This window comes from Grus americana, chromosome 1, assembly GCF_028858705.1.
Source record: "Grus americana isolate bGruAme1 chromosome 1, bGruAme1.mat, whole genome shotgun sequence".
Taxonomy (NCBI): domain Eukaryota; kingdom Metazoa; phylum Chordata; class Aves; order Gruiformes; family Gruidae; genus Grus; species Grus americana.
This window is the reverse complement of record NC_072852.1, coordinates 122,479,624-122,497,410: the sequence shown is the minus strand read 5'-3', so window position 1 is coordinate 122,497,410 and position 17,787 is coordinate 122,479,624. Positions and strand designations below refer to the sequence as shown.

The 17,787-nt window shown below is 41.4% G+C and overlaps 1 protein-coding gene across 12 annotated transcripts in view; it reads right to left on the bottom strand.

Annotated features, from left to right (window-relative positions):
* AGPAT3 (1-acylglycerol-3-phosphate O-acyltransferase 3) overlaps window positions 1-17,787 on the bottom strand; it is a 93,942-nt gene that overhangs the window by 38,562 nt on the left and 37,593 nt on the right. For 7 of the 12 annotated variants that reach the window (XM_054813397.1, XM_054813387.1, XM_054813390.1 and 4 more), the window contains one exon: window positions 11,506-11,626. The exons of the other annotated variants lie outside the window; for them this stretch is intronic. The gene's annotated coding sequence lies outside the window, so the exon portion shown is untranslated. The remainder of the gene's footprint in view (window positions 1-11,505; window positions 11,627-17,787) is intronic. 12 annotated transcript variants of the gene reach the window in all.

Genomic DNA, 17,787 nt, shown 5'->3' with positions numbered 1-17,787 from the left:
ATTAAAACTGTAAAGCCACTTACATATGTCCTGTTTTCTTGAACATTTTGAAGACTAGAGAGGCTAGTAATCACACACAGTTTGTCCTGCCACACCATATAGCTGAAAGCTTACATATCTGCAGAGATTCACTGTAAAGCTTAAATGTAAATAAACTCATTAATACTAGAAGTGTTTGCGTACACACAGAGGATTGTAGGCTTGTATATAGCACAAGCATAACTGCCTGGAGGAAGCACTTGGCAAAAACAAAGCCAGTAAGATCACCCCACAGATTTTCATTTATTTGTCTCTTCATTGCCTCATAAAACAAACAAACAAAAGAACCCACGTATTACGCTGGAGACTTGTTCTCAGCAACATCCCACCCCGTGGAAAGTCTTCCAATCGTACCCATATTAATTACAACTCCAGCAGGCTTTTCCTTTTACAGCTGAAGTAGCATGTAATTTTTCCACTAAAACTAGTCAACAGATTGCACTTGGGTTTCTAAAAGTTGCTATTTGCTCCAGACATAGCACTAAGTTCCAAGATTTCTTTTGGCTGAAAGTCTTGGACATACGTAGAGATACATAGAAACAAAGCCAACCCAGAAATCTAGGGCAGCCCTGCACTGCTCTTCCCTTTCCCAAACCCGTGCAAGCCCATCGCCACGTGCTGCTCCAGCACAGCAAAAATCCCATCCCCGCTGCTCCATGCCACCACCCTCCCGGGCCCCAGCTCACCCCCACGGGGAAGCAACCTGCTGAGCTCCTGGTGGGAGTAAAAACTATGGCAGTACTTAATTTGCACCTGCCTGAAACATTTCTTTTGAAGTGCTGAAAACACAGGTGTCCTGCAAACACCCTAATGCATTGTGAGCCTGTCACACCCTAATTTCCAAGTTGTGTGCCAAGAGACAGCCATGCAAACGCTAAGCAAGAGCATGAAATAAGAAAGAAGTTTAAAAAGGCTTTCACAACAAACTAGAAAGACACAATCACCATCTTACCCAACACATGCTGTGGCATCCTTAGCCACTATGCTCTCTGCTGAATAAGGCAACAAAACCTCAAACAATGGCAAAACCAAGTCCCGCAATAACTAAAAGGGCACTAGCATGTATGAGGGGAGGTATCTACCCCTGGCCACACCTTACTAAGTACACCAGCATCCAAGAGCATTTCCAAAGGACCACCACCCTCCAGCCCACACCAAGAAAGCATTTTAAAGGACAAGCCACCACCGCAGACACAGCACAAAATCCAACTTACCAATACAAGTAATAGGCTAAAGCCAGGGCGATGAGCGTAGCACAGATTCCAGCTAGCAAACATATACCTGACTGGCTTACCAACATCTTCCCAATTTGTTATTGATTAATAAAACCAAAATAAGGAGGAGAAATGGAACGGCAAAAATGGACGATGTGAGTCTTTGCTAGGAAAGCAAATCAGTCTTGACATGGAGGAGAGATTATGATGACAAAAGCACATCGAGGTAAATCTGGAAGTGCTGCAGCTACTAAAACTGCCTGCTCAGCAGCAGGAAAAAGAGCTGGGTGTCCTCTCCATTACATGGCTTCATAAAACACCAAACTAAAAAAGCCCCTCTTACCTCAAGAACAAAGGTGTGATTGGGGCATAAGTTGACTAATATTTAAAATAGGTAATACTTCTCAATAAATACTACTGTCAGGTGGTGTTGCTGACAAACCAAGCTTTTGCTCTAATCCAATAATCTTCTTACAGCAAATTACCAGGCTACAATCAACTGGATTCGCTCACATGGTGAGGTACGTATGTTCAGCACTGCTGCTTGACGCTTTTTTTTTTTTTTTTTTTAAGAGCCGACTAAGGTTGTTTACAAAATCTAGATTTTAACACAAAGGAACCTCCTGCCCCACCAAAGCCTGTCTCTCTTCTCCATGAAGAGCGAACACAAGGTTTGAGAGAACATCACGACAGGGAAAGGGTTTGGTCTGCATCCAGAGTGCAGTCCTTGCAGGGCAGAAGGACCACTCACCTTAGCGGCATGACGAAGGGACATCTTTAAACTGCACGGGGTAAAGGAAGGGACTCAGCAGCCAGCTGGGGCACAGGCTCCTGGGTGCTTTGCTTGGAGGGGAACTCCGCTGCCCTTACCCTTTCTCTGCAGGTGTCAGAGGAGAGCTCTACCCAACTAAAGATGACAATATTTTCTCTCTCTTCTCCCCGCTCCAAATTTAGGACTTTAGGGAGGCCTGAGCCACAGTTCAACGGCTTGGTTAACAAAAAGGAGATACAAGAGCCTGTAGAGGAAAGAAATAAGGCAGCACCAGTTACAGCCTAGCCAGCCAGCAGGAACAGGGTGCCGCTGGTGTGATTAAGGCTCAGGGGCCCGTCTGGCTGTTCTGCACCGTAAGCTGGACAGTCCAGATAGAAAGACTTAAGGCTACGTCCACACAGGGACACAACAGTCGGACCGACAACTGTGATTCCCCTTCACCTACCATTATGCCAACACAGCCCTTTGTGCAGATACAGTTTTCGCTGGCATAACCTGGTAAGAGTCCTCTAAGAGAAACAAGAAGAAACAAAATCCAAACAAAAGCTAGCTTAAGTGCCAAAGAAAAATTAAAGCAGTAGTCACAGCCCCTCGAAGCTCCCATTTTTTGACCAAACTTTAGCAGCAGCACTACAGAAAGCTACAGTGCACTGTTAGCTCCTCTTAAACCCTTGGCTGCCCTGGGAGGGGACTCACAGAGATCTTGGGAGATTTTAGTAAAGTAGAAAGAGACAGTGCAAAACCACTTAAGATACAATAAACAGAAAGCTTTTACAACCAAAGAAACAGACAATACTTGGAACTATTTGACCAAAAAAGGAAAAAAAGAGGCTGTGAGTTTAAAAATCACAGCCAAATAGGAGATTTTATCTAGTATGAAGTTCGGTGGATCTGGGTAGAAAAAGAATATAGGAAGCTGCCTCTGAGTTTGAAAGCACACACAAAGCAAATACGACATACTCCAGAAAGTGTGATGAATAGGGTCCAGTGGACACCAACTTCTCAACCAGGACAGAAGCATCACAGCATTCATGAATTAAAGGAAAACGTCAGGTGGTCTCTATGCACCAAGTCAATAGGTCCTCCTGCCCTCTTATGTCTCGCTCAAAGTCCAGGTCTATTGTAAAACCTTTTCCAACCTCACCTATAGCTCAACCGCATTTCTCAAGTGGCTACACAGATAAAAGTCTTACTGCTATTTACATCTTGGTCAGTGAAGGAGATAGCTTGCAGCTAAATTCCTTGCTTAGAAATAACCAGGAATTTTTACTGATTGTGTTCCCCAATCTCATTTTGAGACTGCTCACACTGTTTCTGTTCTCAATTACAGGAATAAAATTATATTAAATTATATTAAAATAAACCCCCAGACCCAAGAGACAAACACACGTGTAGTTCAAAGATGACAGGAGGGTTCTAGACATGCAGACTCTGTAAACTGGCACTTGCAACATTTTCATAGGTGAAGCTCAGTCGCCAGTTTCCAGGACTGCTGATCAGTATTTTTCCCGTGCACAACATTCATTACAGAAAATGCATATATAATGGAATATGATGGGGCATAGCACAGCCTCAGGATTTTGTAAATAAAAACCAAAACCAAAGAGGCAATTACCAAGAGGCCTCATTTGAAAAAAAAAAGAAAAGAAAAAATTAATTAGGATATTGCAATAATTGCCTATATTTGGAGCAAGGCTTACTTGGTATTTCTATTATAAAAGCAATTCTAAAATTATAGTGCTGGTATTCAAACAGTGATTCTATAATACCAGCCCTTACATAACAAACAGAAAAGGAGTTATCTAACAGAAGCCCTATTAGTACAAAATGATTTGAGTAATAGGCCTCTTGTATTGTATAAAATAGATCAATGTTATGTAATTATATAATGTTGCCAATCTTAGTCTCTGATGATTAACAAAAATCTCAGTAGTGTCTACTGATCTCTAAGACTACACAAAACGCTCCTCTTCACTCTGAGTGGTTGAATTTTCAAGGCAGGTGGGAATTCAGATAAAAATAAACTACAAAAGAAATTTCAGGAGTGTAAGTGGTAGTTTCCTTACCTGTTAAAACAGGGATGCACAATAAAGGATAAACAAAAAAGTCCTCATCTACGATCGTCTGAGATAAGTTATAAGAAGAACGATATACTTTGCTTTCTGGATGGAAAATTATGCAAAAAACCTATCAACCCTCAAACATAAGAAACAAAGAGAGCCAACCAGGAGATATCTGTCAACATGCAAATCTGCTGTGGCTGAACAACGAGAAGCTTCTGACTGCTGTTAAATGAAGTCTCGGCAAACACCGTATGCATGCCTACAAGCCCCTACCCGAGTTCAAAGCTTCTCTCTGAAGTACTGCACACTAATTGGGAAGAAATTGAAAGTCTGTCTTTTGAGAATTGCTGAGCTGCTTTCAGTTTTAGGTATAAAACACTACCTTCTGCAAAAGAGGAGCAATATGATTTATTCTATGATTGCAACCACCGTAACACACGATCACCGGTGTAAGTGAACCGGCAGGAGCAGGCAGGCTCTCAGGGCTGCCTGGTACCTAACCCACCACCTCCCTCCTCCTGAGAGCAGGCTAGGAGACAGCACATCGGCTTCACTCGCTTACGCTTCATGCTTCTGCCCCAGCGTTTGCTAACACTATCTGAACTGCCACAACAGAAAGTTTACAAAAACACAATTATTATTACTATTATGATTGTTAAATAAATAACACAGTAAAGTGAAGGCCACAGATGCTCTCCACACACTGTGAGAATCACCACTGCAAAACCAAGAAGTGACAAAAGGAAAGTTTTCTCCTGCCAGTGCTCTTCTACACTAAATCCAGAAATTCCCCAGAAGAGTGTTCACATTATTTCACCGTACAAATGTACCTCCAAACTGCTAACTGCTCACATCTTACCAGCAATGGAGAAAGGCTGCTCTAAAAGATAGTCTAGAAGCAGAACATATGCCACTCATTTGTAACTTTACGGTCCCCAGCCTTCTTGACGGATCTGTGACAAGTGAGAAAGACCAACCAGCCTACTGTCACTAGGCTGACATTCGTCACATGGACAAGGATATCTCCTCTAGACATTTCTTTATAGAAAGTCTACATTTCAACCAGCAAATTTTCTGGGATTTGACCCAGGAGGGAGGTGGGGGCTGCGTGGAGGGGGAGGGAAGATGAAAGCCACCGTTCTGAAGTATTTGGGTTTGGAAGATCTCCATTACAGGAGAGAGAGAGAAGTAAAAATACTAAAACCAGAAGTAGTAGGTGTTCTGCTGGGTGGGTGACTGTCACCGAGGCAGCTTAAGATGAAACCCCATTGTTCTGCAGTCAAGAGGTGAAAAACTTGGCTTGGAAAACCAACAAGTACAGAACCCAAACAGTTCCTCAGACAGTTCACGTGAGCTGAACTGGCAGCCTAAATTGCACCGGGGAGCTTGATCCTGCAGAGGAGGAGGATGTTCAGTGCAACGGTGCTTCATACAGTACTGTGTGCAGTCCGTTATTCACAACCCAACGGGTAAGAAAGCAAGAAAGGAAGAGCTGAACAGCAGGGCAGGGGCCCCCATCACCCCTCTTCCTCCTTGTACAGCATCCAACTTTTATTCTCTTTCCTGTCACCTTGGCTGCCATCAGCAGCACATTCCTACCCAAACACAACAGCTATACTTCTTTCGGATGATTTCACTGGCAAATATTGTGCAAGGCTGTTATCAGTCTGAATTCATAATTATCTTTGTGGTCAGATCTCTTTTTGCATATACACAAAAGCAGGTATCTTTCTAAAAAGACAGGGCAGACTATCAAGCAGACTGATAGCAAAAACAAATACATGCCAGACAAAGTTTTTTGTTCTCTGTTTTCAGACAAGATCACACCAGTCCCTTCTGGCCTGAATGCCAATACTGGCAGAAGCCACACACCACAAAATCTTTTCAGTTTAAATGGAAAAAACCTGTACTCCAAAAAACAAGAAAAAACCTAAGCTTGTTCAGCTTCTTCTGAACAGTAGCCTTTTAATGCAACATTTGAGAGGGAGGTGACCTAAATATCCTTTTACTGAAGGCTGCAGAGATCCTTGAAATGACTAGCCCACTAGAAATGCAAGCCTGCCTTGCACCAGTGAAATTCAGACAGATACTTTGCACGAGGGCTGCTCCACAACTGATAGCAAAAGCATAGTTTTCACAGATGCTCTCTGCTCTTGTTATTGTCTCATGTAAACTAGCTCTGACTGGACATAGACAAAGAGATATTAAAATAACTCTGCCACTCTGAGTACTTTCTCAGTCCTACAGGTGCCATGATACTGATATTCATCTGCCCATGGGAGATTTCTGTGACCTAACCCAAGCCAGGTGGGGAGCTGCGTGGGGGGAAACTTCTGCATCTCCCTACATTCCACTTCATCGTTTCTACTTCTGTCAGAGATGCACAAGATCACTGGAGCAGAGGTTGTTTTCTGCTACCTGGCAAAGTTATAAAGCACTGAAAGAAATGCAAAACATGAAATTACTAGTAGAAAAGTGAGCACCTGTTTCTCTTGGAGCTTGCAGCATTTCAGAACAGTTCAATTGCCAAGTCAAAAATTGCTCCCAATCATTTGAAAAATTAGAAGCTAATTAGTAAACAGAGGTGTTTATTGTACCAAAGCCTCATATTCAAAAGAGCCTGTGTGCCATACTCAAATTCTAGATGTCACCACTGCTAGCTTGGCTCTGCTCTTCAAAAGCTCCTCAGTCAAGCAGAGTAATGGTTTGAGAAGCAGCATTTATGCTCTTATGATTCATTTTTATCTGCCAGAATAACCCTTAGCTCATCTGCAATTATATGCCAAAACCCCAGATATTCAATGATATTAAAAACTGCCTGCAGTTCAATGCAATGTGTTAATATAGGACACGTTTATAGACAATGAGTCTAGCAAACCAGGCTAGCTTCATCTAAAATAAACAAACAAGCAGACTGGTCTAATTACCAGAACTAATCTAAAAGAATCAATATTTCTTCAATCAAGACATATAACAAGAACCTTCGTGGTATTTACTCTGCAATATATAATTGCTTCTTGGGTCTGCAGTCTGTGCTGTTCACTTTCAAACCCATTAAACATGAATTACTTCTTTTGATTCATTCTATTTAAATTCCTTTTACCTTTACTATAAGCAGCTAGATTTTGGAAATACCTGTAACAGTTGAAACTTCACTGCATTAATAAGAAGTATTTTTCTGTAACCAAGTTCATTACTTCCAGGCAACTGCAAGCTTATCCCATGCCTGGTTTGACCGGCTGTTCCCAAGTCCCTACTCCCAAGCACTGCTAGAGGCTTACTCATGCTTAAAGTCAGCATATCCTGAGGTTTGCTTGTATAACTGCTTTTATAGTTATTACTCATCCCAGGTCTGTACCAACAAGATGTATCTTAAGCTAAACTGTATTTTTTTTTCAATGTTTGTTTAGAATTTTTTAGGAAATAGATAGTTTTGGTAGACTCGCTTAAGGAACAGTTAACCTAGTAAAGCTGAGAAATTGATAGCAGTAGGCACGGAGGGACAAACAGCCTTTAGCACAGCAGCACCTGCAACTGGGCCGTAAGTTTGTGTTACTAAATATCCCAGCACTACCCTGGCCCACAGTCATAAACAGTGAAGATGTTTTCCTTCTGGGGCACACACGACAATAACAAGTGGCATTGCTACACCTTCAACACAGGAAAAAAGAACCACACAAGGAGATGCTTAGGGCTTTTGCTCCCATCTTGCAACACAGATCCAAAGTAGCCAGGAGATTTCTTACTGAACAAGGCAAAAGCTCACAAAGCTGGGGCAAGGAGTACCTGCAAAACAAGCCACCGCAGCCAGGCCCTGCAGTGCAGGTGAACAGCCTGAGCTTGTGGCCGGCTCCGACACATACACCCCTTCTCTGCCACGGTACAGCACCGGCTGGTGCCACAACAGCCCAGCAGCTGCACCACCCACTCACACCGCACTGAGCTTCCTTCTCTCTGTTCTTCTCCTTGCATCGTGGCAGGAGAGAAGCTTATTCTGTTCTTAGAGGGGTGTCCTTTGTTTGACAGCTGTTTTCAGTTACAAATGTGTTTGGTTGTGCAATCTCCAACTCCTCGGTGTCAGGCCAAGCCTCTCATGTGCACCAGGCTACTTGTCCCATTAAATTGAACACCACAACCAAGGCAGAAAAGGAGGCTCTCTTAAGAGGGAGACACTGGCAAAGAGATTGGGCAAATGAACCCTTGAAACAAAAGTGGCCTTGCTGGTAAGACATAATAGTATCAACCTGAAACACGCGCCGTGACAGCATTCATAATCCCATTAGTACTTTCTGCTGCTTTGGAAAATACTGTCAAAGGTCCTGAGCGCATGGCCTTCAACAACTTAAAAAATACATGAAAACAATTGTTCCCATGGCAACATTGATGTTTTCAAAACAATTATGAAAGAGTATATGCCATTATAGCTTCTTATAGAGCACTTTTAGTTTGTATCATTTTCACTTCTCAAAATAAACATCACATCCCTAGGAGACCCAGTTAACAGGTCCTTGGTCCTTGATTTCCACCAGCTGACCCCCCCCAGCTAGAAGTGGTCCCTGTGCCAGTCCAGAGCAGTGACCACCCTGGCAGCGCTGGGTCCCAGGCACAAGTGCAGCCAGCATCATCTAACAAGGCTGCTCTTTCCCTAAGCTTTCTGGGAAGCTAAGCTTAGTGGAGTGCGGTCAGAGTGTTTTCAAAGATTGAGAGGACCAAGTGCTTCACAAAACACAGTTCTTCCAAATAAAAGTCACAACAAGGAAAGTTGATCTTCTGGTGCCTGCCTCTTATACACGGGCTCAGTAGTTAGAGGAGATGTACTGAAGTGAATGAAGGACATGGAAACAATACTTGTCCTGTCCTGAAAGAGTTCAGAGCAACACTTTCCACCTTGCAGAAGAGTGCTCCATGATGTAACGCACCTAACACCCAGGCCTTCTTGAGTGCTTCTAGACTACCAAGGAAAACTAGTCCTTTCTCATTTTCATAGTGTCCCGACTCAGTGCGCTATTAAAAACAGATACGAGAGAACATTACTTCTGCATGTAGTGCAACATTGACTCTTAGCTTAAAAACCACACGGCGCCAGACTAACAGCAGGAATTGTATCTCTGGTAAGTGCTTTTCAGAACATCAGTGTCCCGGTAAAGAGGCCTCTGTCTTATGGGCTTTGAAATAGCCCGCTACCACAGCCTCCACAGTGGTAAATTAAATATGAAAGCTGAGAATGTAACTGGTTTTCCAGTGTACTTTACATTTCTCCTTGCTTGAACCACAGAAAACTCTTCAAATTCTAACTGCAATGACTGCTTTTGTGAGCTGCTTTTTGGCCTAGCCTACTGGATCTTTATGTCCACACATGCTTTGCAAAGGTTTGGTTTTTTTCTCTCTGTGGCCCCCCACTAAATTTATATGAAAATTGAGTCTTCCAACAATTGTTACAAACTGTAACACAGGCAAGTCTGAGAACGAGAAACCCCCTCATGAAGACACACAATAAGGACAATAGCAGCAGATGATACCTATAAGGCCTCTGCATAAACCCCAACAGGAGGGGACAGCTGGTATGGCAAATGCTATCATAATTCAGCCTCCCTGTAATTCAGTCCCTCACTTCCTTGACTGTGTGGCTGTTGGTACCAGTTGTGCTTTGGTTCATGAAATGGAGATTTGTTCTGCAGAAGAAGCATCCACTGGGACACTGAAAAGCTCTCAGTACAATTTCTCTAATCCATATTAATATTTATTGACCTGCTCAGGATTTATCTGAACAATCAAGAAGGTGAAGGCTGAAGGAATTATTCATGGGATTATTCAACCCATGCAGCTTCCAGCATGGCCATCCACTTCATTCAAAACATTTCATTTCCAGATTATTCCTCCTTGCAGGTCCTAGCGACCTGAGATAAGACACCCAGACATGCACTACACGAGGGGCACAGGCACCAGGCTTGGCAGCCTGTGGTGCTGGGTACGAGAAGCCCAAGTTCTCTCTTCTCCAAGCAGAAGCAGAACTTGAAAATTCAAGAGCTGTGCACAATTCATAAAATCCTGGCCCCCAAGCATATTTTAGCTTCTCAGTGATGCTTACACTGACGGCCTTTTCAGGCCTTACACACAAAGGAGAAAAGCAAAAATTGCAGCCATGTAAGCTGACAAATATGCTACAAAACAGCAAACGCACAAAAACAGGCTTTCGTGTATTTCTGGGGCATTGCTCTTACACTGATGGCAATAAGCCCAGGCAAAAGCATTTTGCAGAATTGGTTTTCAAAGTAGCTGGTCACCATGACACTGTAACAAGGCTACTTTAATGAATCAACCTATTGGGTCTCCCTGCAGTCACCAAAGCTGCAAATGGTCAGCATTAACCAGATTCAGCTGCAATAACTAATTTTTGCAGATAAAATTTTGATCCAAGAATATTTGGGGCTTGCAGAAAGTGGTTATTTGCCCACCTAATATAATTTGGGATAAATGCTTTAACTTCCTCTACAGCAGGAAAGTTTACATCTTCAAAAGGGATGTAACTTTGCATAGGGTCAGAATACATGCCCTAAACACAGACCATGGCTGATCCAGTTCATACTGCACTGCGCATCAGAGCTCTGAGAAAAATCCCACAGAAATTAAAGTTTCTTGGGAGACTATCTGTCCTATAATAAACCTTGAAAGTTTACAGAATACTAAAGCAACACTCTGGGTCTTTGCAAAACCACCAAAATTACTTTCCTATAAAAAAGCTACTAATAGCCCATGAAGGGGCAGGGTATCAGAGATCATCATTAAAATGTCAACATCTGACACTAACCACTCTGGGGTTTTAAGATGCTGTCCTGGAAAAACTCTCCCCTATTGCTGTGTCAGTGAGGTCTCCTCAGCTTTCCACTTTTGCTGTCACTGTTTGTAGGACAGACTACAAAAAAGGGCAAAAAGAAGGAAGTTTGCTGCTATAACTTAAAATTTCTATATCCAGTTACCGGACAAAATTTAAGGATTGTTGGATTAAAGGCAGCCTAAAATAATCCCAGAGTCAGAATTCAAGAGATAGAAATCTATAAAGAATGCTGTAAAGGACTGTAAAGACACAGTTCCCCTTCTACATTTAATGGGGGAGGCGATAGTTTATTTCTAGAGTTCTCTGGAGGTTTATTTGTGGTTAAGCCTTTGCTACAATGATTACCCACAGTTAGAGCATACATGAGAGAGCAGGAGCAAACACTAGGCAAGCAACAAGCTGAAGCGCTGGATTTGTCCCTAAATTAAAAATTCTCAGAGTGGGAGACTTTTGACGCCTCTCCCAGCAATTCATACAAGCTCTATGAAAAGAACAGGATCTGCACCCCCATTTTTTTCTAAAAGCATCTTATTGCTACAGACAAAACGCAAATACAGAAAAGTGGGGGAAGATTTTTCTTACCACCACCACTGGGGACCACTTCTGGCACCTGGCAACACTCAGAGCAACAGCAGAATTCCCATCTCCTTCCTCCAGGGAAGTACCACTGTTTATGTTTCAAGAGATTTGCTTTCTCATTTGCCTATAAGCAAAAAAAGACATTCTTCAATGAATGAAGGTAAAAATATTTTGTTTAAAAGCAAAATACAATGCAAACAACATGCAGCTGCTAACCCAGGTCACAAAGTCTTTAAGTCAAACTCTTATAAAAACTACCCATCTTTCTCTCTTCTTTGGGGGAAAAAAATACCCTACTTAATCCTTCTTCCCATGTACTAATATTACACTCTGCTCCACAGGTACCAACTACTGTTGCTTTCAGAGGGTCTAACTGGCACATATCTACGAAATTAAAAGCAAGTGTTCTCAACTTATATTTAGTAGTGAAATTGCAGCTTCTATTCAGAACAGAGAAAGGGCTTGCATACTCAAGAACTAGCCTACTTTTCCTGGCTTTACTAATCAGCATAACAAAAGGTATTTCTTTTACGTACAAACCTTGTCTTGATAGAAGTTATTGAAAATGAAGCAGAAGCAATTATCCACTCTCAAAACACACACTTAATCATTATATTTTATTAAGAGCATTTTTTATGATCCCGAAGCAATTAAGTTAATCATTATTTAATTTTAGATTACTGAACTGAAGATTTACTTCAGACACAAGCTCACTTTCCACATAATTTAGTTTCAGTAATTAGAGATGTACTTTACCCAGAGGTGGCTTGTTTAAACCGTGTTATCTAATTTCACAAGCCTTACACCATGAAAGTTTCTTGCAGAAATCTACAAACCAAATTTGAAAAAAAGCAAACCCCCAAAGAAACTAAGATTTACCAGACTGCAAACCTGGTTTTCCTTTAAAATAAAAAACTCAAGAAAAAAACCTACTCTTCAAACATGTGCCCAACAAGTCAGATGTATCACAAAAGCTAATATAAAGCATTTCTTTAACCCACCACTACCTTTAGCAAAGTTTAAAGTCATAAGAACAAAAGATGCTCTTCTCACACAAAGCACTTCATTTACAACTTATTTTAACCAGGATGTAAGGTCTACAGGAAAATGCATGTGTCTATTCGGATGCCCAGCAGGTATCTGCCACAGGATGTAACCAGTACTGAATCACTGGGACACTTAACAAAGACTTCTGTGATGGTGTTATGAGAAAAATAGAAATAAAGACCAGGCATGTCAGTTCATACTGTCTGTATTTGCCCTGGATGTCATAACATTTGACAACTGCTCAATTCCAGCCTACCTCAGAGCAATTTGTGCAAACACGTTGTTGAAACCAAACCATACCAGGAAATGCCAGTTAGCCATTCAGCTAGCTGCTACCCATCTAGGTCAGATTTAAGTCTGTATACAGTTAATGGCATCAGGAGCTGCCAGTCCATCTGGGCTGGCACATTGCCCAAGGCCAGTTTTATGTCAAAACACATTTGCTGTTTTTTGAAACAAAGGGTATCACCTTCCACCACTGCCATTAGAGAAGGAAAATAGATGACCAGGCAAGCATTTTAAAAACATACATCACTTTTTGCAACTCTTAGTCAGCAAAATTGTCCAACAAACACAACACATGCAATTGCTCAACACTTAATTAAAAAAAGTCAACTATATTCAAACCAATAGAGAACTACCTCTATAAACAGAGAAGATGTAGATTCATTTCAAGACTTTAGTGTCAGTACTTTTATGATCTGGTTTGACTTGCTGCATAGAAGAAAGGCTACAGGACATATCAATAGCACGTAAGATTTTGGTGAAGACTGACAAGAATAAGAACGTGAAGCTACAAAGAGATCAGGACACAACAGGTTTACTGTAGGGAGTTTACTCCAAATATATACAAGTAAGTCTCAGCTATCTGGATTTTCAACAAACCTTATTTAACACTTTTCCACGTGGTATCACATTAAACATGCAGAGTTGGAGACCAGTAGAGGAACTGTGACAGCTGTAAAGATCCTGCCCAAGAAGAGGTGGTGACAGACAACATGGGAAGAAAAAGCTGCAGACACCTTGGAAGTTACTAATGAAAACACTCAACAAAACCCAACAATCAGTCTTCTGCTTCATTTTTAACTGATTAATGGCTTGCATACAAAAAAAGTAATTATGGCAGCTGATGACAAAGTTGGGAAGCAATTTGAACATGAAGGTGTATTGAGCTGTTATACAACAGGCACCATGGCCTTAAAGGCTGGAGCTGTAAGAGTGGGATGAAAGTCACTAATGTACAATGCACAATCACATATATAAAATAAACAAGCCCCAGCTAGGCACTGGAAGCTGATCAGTACTGGAGCAGAAGGGCCTGGATGCGCTAGCCCATCCTAGCACAAAATGGCTGAGTCACCTCTGAGATGCAGCTGTCAAAAACGCACATGCAGTCCTGGGATGTATCCAGAGAAACACTTCCAACAGAGATAGGAAGGACAGGGAAGTACATAAGAGGCACAGCTAAAAATCCCATCTGGAATACCACACAGAAGAGGCTACCCATGTTCAAAAAGGGGGCACTAGAAACGTGGAAGGCTGAAGGAGGATTTCCAGCACCAACAGCATGCACGGAGACCGGCACGCACAGCACAGGGATGCAATTGCTCCCTGTAAGACAGTGAAGATAATCACTAGGAAGGGAAATAAACTATTTGAGCCAAAAAAAAGCTGCTGATATCGGAACAAACAGGGATCAGCTGGCCAGGAGTAAGTTTTGGCTGGAGCCTATCAGAACAGCAAAGCTCTGGGAGAAGTTTTTGGTGACAATAAGCCTACGTGCTTAAGGAGGCCCTTGTTATGAGAAGGACGTTATGACACACTATATGACTGCTTTCCATAGCTCCAACCATTGTTGTAGATGTCTCATCTAAACATTCATTGAAGGGTCTATAAAACAATCACCAAAAGCAGCTGGTTCAGTTCTCAGTGCTGATGGAAGAAGGTGGTATGTGGAGTATGAGTTATTGGGGGGAGTGGTGCTGATTTACAGGGGAAATAGCTACCATAATCTTCCTGCATACCTAAAAGACAAACAGATACCTCCTAATTTAAAATAACAATGTTAACCATTTTTTTCTTACATTAAAATCCTCACATGAAACTATGGCAATAAAAAGCATGCATTAAAAAAGCTCAGCAAGTCACGAACAGCATCTCATCCTACTTCCCAGTATCCCGCAAGAAAGAGATCTGTAGAACCAATGCAACAGAGCATGCCACAGTTCAATAAACTGCATCACTCAAGCAAAGCTGCTCCTTGAAGCACAGTAGTGTTATGCAAGAGAACAGGATTTGAAAGCAAGTTTTGATCTGACACTGTTTATTGTACTGGTACCTGCGTAAGAGGTACTTCAGCCCTAAACAAACAGACAGAAGCTCTTCCCATTTAGGATTCTCATCTTCCCCACTTGGAAAAAAATAATAAAAAAAATATATATAACTGAAGTGGAAACTGCAAGTTGTATCAAATTGCTTTTCTGATGTCTTCTAAGACTGAACAAACAGATTTAGGCAGTACATTGAGGATAAAAGAGTCACATATAAGTACACGCATACTTTTCCATTTAAAAAAAAATCTCCCAATGCAATATAAATGCATGTGCACGCTCTTAAACACTTACACAATTTCTTTCTTGCATAGTACCTTGCATTGAATTCAATATGATAACCTCCAAAAACCATGTTTCCAATAGCTACTTTGATACCAACAGCTTTGAAAATATTCTCAGCACTCCAACATTTAGGACATGCAAGACTCAGAAGTGGACATATATGGACATGTACAACTCTGTTTTCAGCATCATCTCGCAAGGGGAACATTTAATTCCTTTTTCTCTTTATTTGCTTCTCTTTTTTTTTTTTTTAATACTTTATTAAAACTACTGAAACCATTTTCTGGTCAGTTTTCTTCCTCACCATAGGAAGTACCAATATCTTTGATTCTTATTATTTGCTTGACCCATAGCTCAATCCATTCCCTAAAGATCATCTTCCATATGATAATATCCCGATGTTGACAGAGGAATGGCAGTCAGGGGAATAGAAAAAAAAGCGCAGCTTGATAACGTGTTTTTAATCACAAGTTAACTTTCTCCCTAGATGGTAAAACTGATTTCATGGCAAACTTCTCTCAATGTCTTACGGAATCGTATAGATATTAACAGAATGGCTTCAGGAAATTACTTCCTGCCACCATCCTACTACTGTGACCATCATCTCTTAGAAAGAGAGCCCCTAAAAACTAAATGTTTCCCTAATGCTAATCGGAAATGATTGACTCTGAAAGTGCTTTCAGAAAAAGAAGTCTTCACTCATAGTAGGAAAAACTAGGAGAGTGTCAATAAATTATGAAGTGTTTACAACAATCAGCAGTGGTTTTGCCCACCCCATAATGCATAAATGAATTGTGAACCTTCTTGCCATGGCTGTTAGAGGTGGCGTAAGTAGACTGAAGAGAGAAGAACTGGAATTATTAATGACATGGAAATGAGGAGGATATGACAGAGCAATATATAGCAGTCATTGTGTTGACTGTAAACCCTTTTGTAAGGCATCAATTATAAGCCAGACTACTGACCTACATGGACCAACAACAGACAGACTCTCTCCCTTTTCAAGATGGAAATTAGACTTCTGCAGCAAAGAAAGCATTTAATTTTCCATTGCAACCTGCAACCAAACCCTTTGGTTCTGAGCTTCACTTTGTAAGATGGGGAACAGATAAATAAGAATTAAGTGGATGAATATATCTGTGGCCTCATAACTCTGCAAAGTTCTCTGTTCATTCATCAAGAGAGAGCTTGAACACCAGCAGATGACCAGTTATATCTAACTCTGTCCATGGCCGCCTGCGAAGCCAGGGCTGTGAAGGATAAACATCCTTCCAGCAGGTTCAGCTGTGGCAGCCTAAAACATTACTGCCCTCTCTTGTCCATCCCAGCCTTCTGCTAGGTATTGCTGCTTCATAGCTGAACACCTTCATAGCCTGCACCTGGTTGCTCCAATTCACAACTCAATGTGCTGGTTTAAACCCCTGATGAAAGCGGGTTCTGGCCATGGCGCTCTCATCACTATTTTTCTCAAAGGCAGCAAACTCCACCAGGATTTTCCAGCTGTGAACTGCTGGGCCTGAAGCATCTGCACATGGTCCTTTCTGCAATTGCTGTGCCAATTGCTGGTAACATCTGGAGGAGCAAGCAATGTCAGAGATTATTGCAGCAAGACTTGGTAGACAATCCTGGTCCAGTTAGAAGGGGTTGAATTATTCTTGGTTAAAAGGTTATAAGGCTTCTGATGCTTGAGACCAGAAACAGAGTACGTCCTTGACAAGTTAGCTCAGATGTCTCTATAGCGCTGTAGTGCTGAGCTGAAAAGCTTTCATCTCACTCCTAGTTTCAAATGTGACATACAGGAAAGGACACCATGACCACATGAAATGATGTAAGCTGGGAAAGCCACAGCTGCCTCAATCAGGGCAGAACATCTTTAAACCAAGTTAAGTGTGCCCTGTCCTGGGAAATGTTACCCCAGTTACAGTCCAGACAGGTTTACTCCAAAGAAATCTAATAATTTATCTACAATTTCTTAGTGACTAGTTACCTCTGAGGTTTTGCAGTGATTTAACCCTGACTAAGGCCTAGATAAAAAAACAGCTTAAAAGAGTAAGAGGAGAATTTGAGTGAGCTGGCAAGGTTTCTGTATTTATTTGTGTTTGGGAGTGCTTGGGTTTTAGTTGGGTTTATTAATGAAATCTAAATTGTAAATAAATCTTGAATGTGGATGCAAGCTCATCCGTGCTTTATAAAAGAATTACCTAAACTGGCTTCTAGGAAGAAGCAGGCTCTGAAAAAGGACTTAAATTATTTTTCTAAATGGCAACTAATTGTAAACACACATTTTTCCTACTGCAATATATAACATAAGGCTGTCATGTTCAGAGTAATTCTAGCGATTTTTCTTTTAAACAGTGGAAAGTTCTTTTGCTTAGAATATGTCCATTATAGAAAATGTTTATGGCAATAGCAGAACACAGTTCTGCCTAACACAGACCTACATAAAGAACTGCCTTCACAGAAACAGTGATAGTTAGGTGCTGTATTCAGCACCTAAATTCTACAGAGACACACCTGGTGTGGAGTGAGTGTGGAAAACATACACAGAAGTGGTCTGCAGGGTAAGGGATAAGCTTAATTTCCTAATTTGTCTCCTTTCACTTTTCAAGTCTTAAAAAAACCA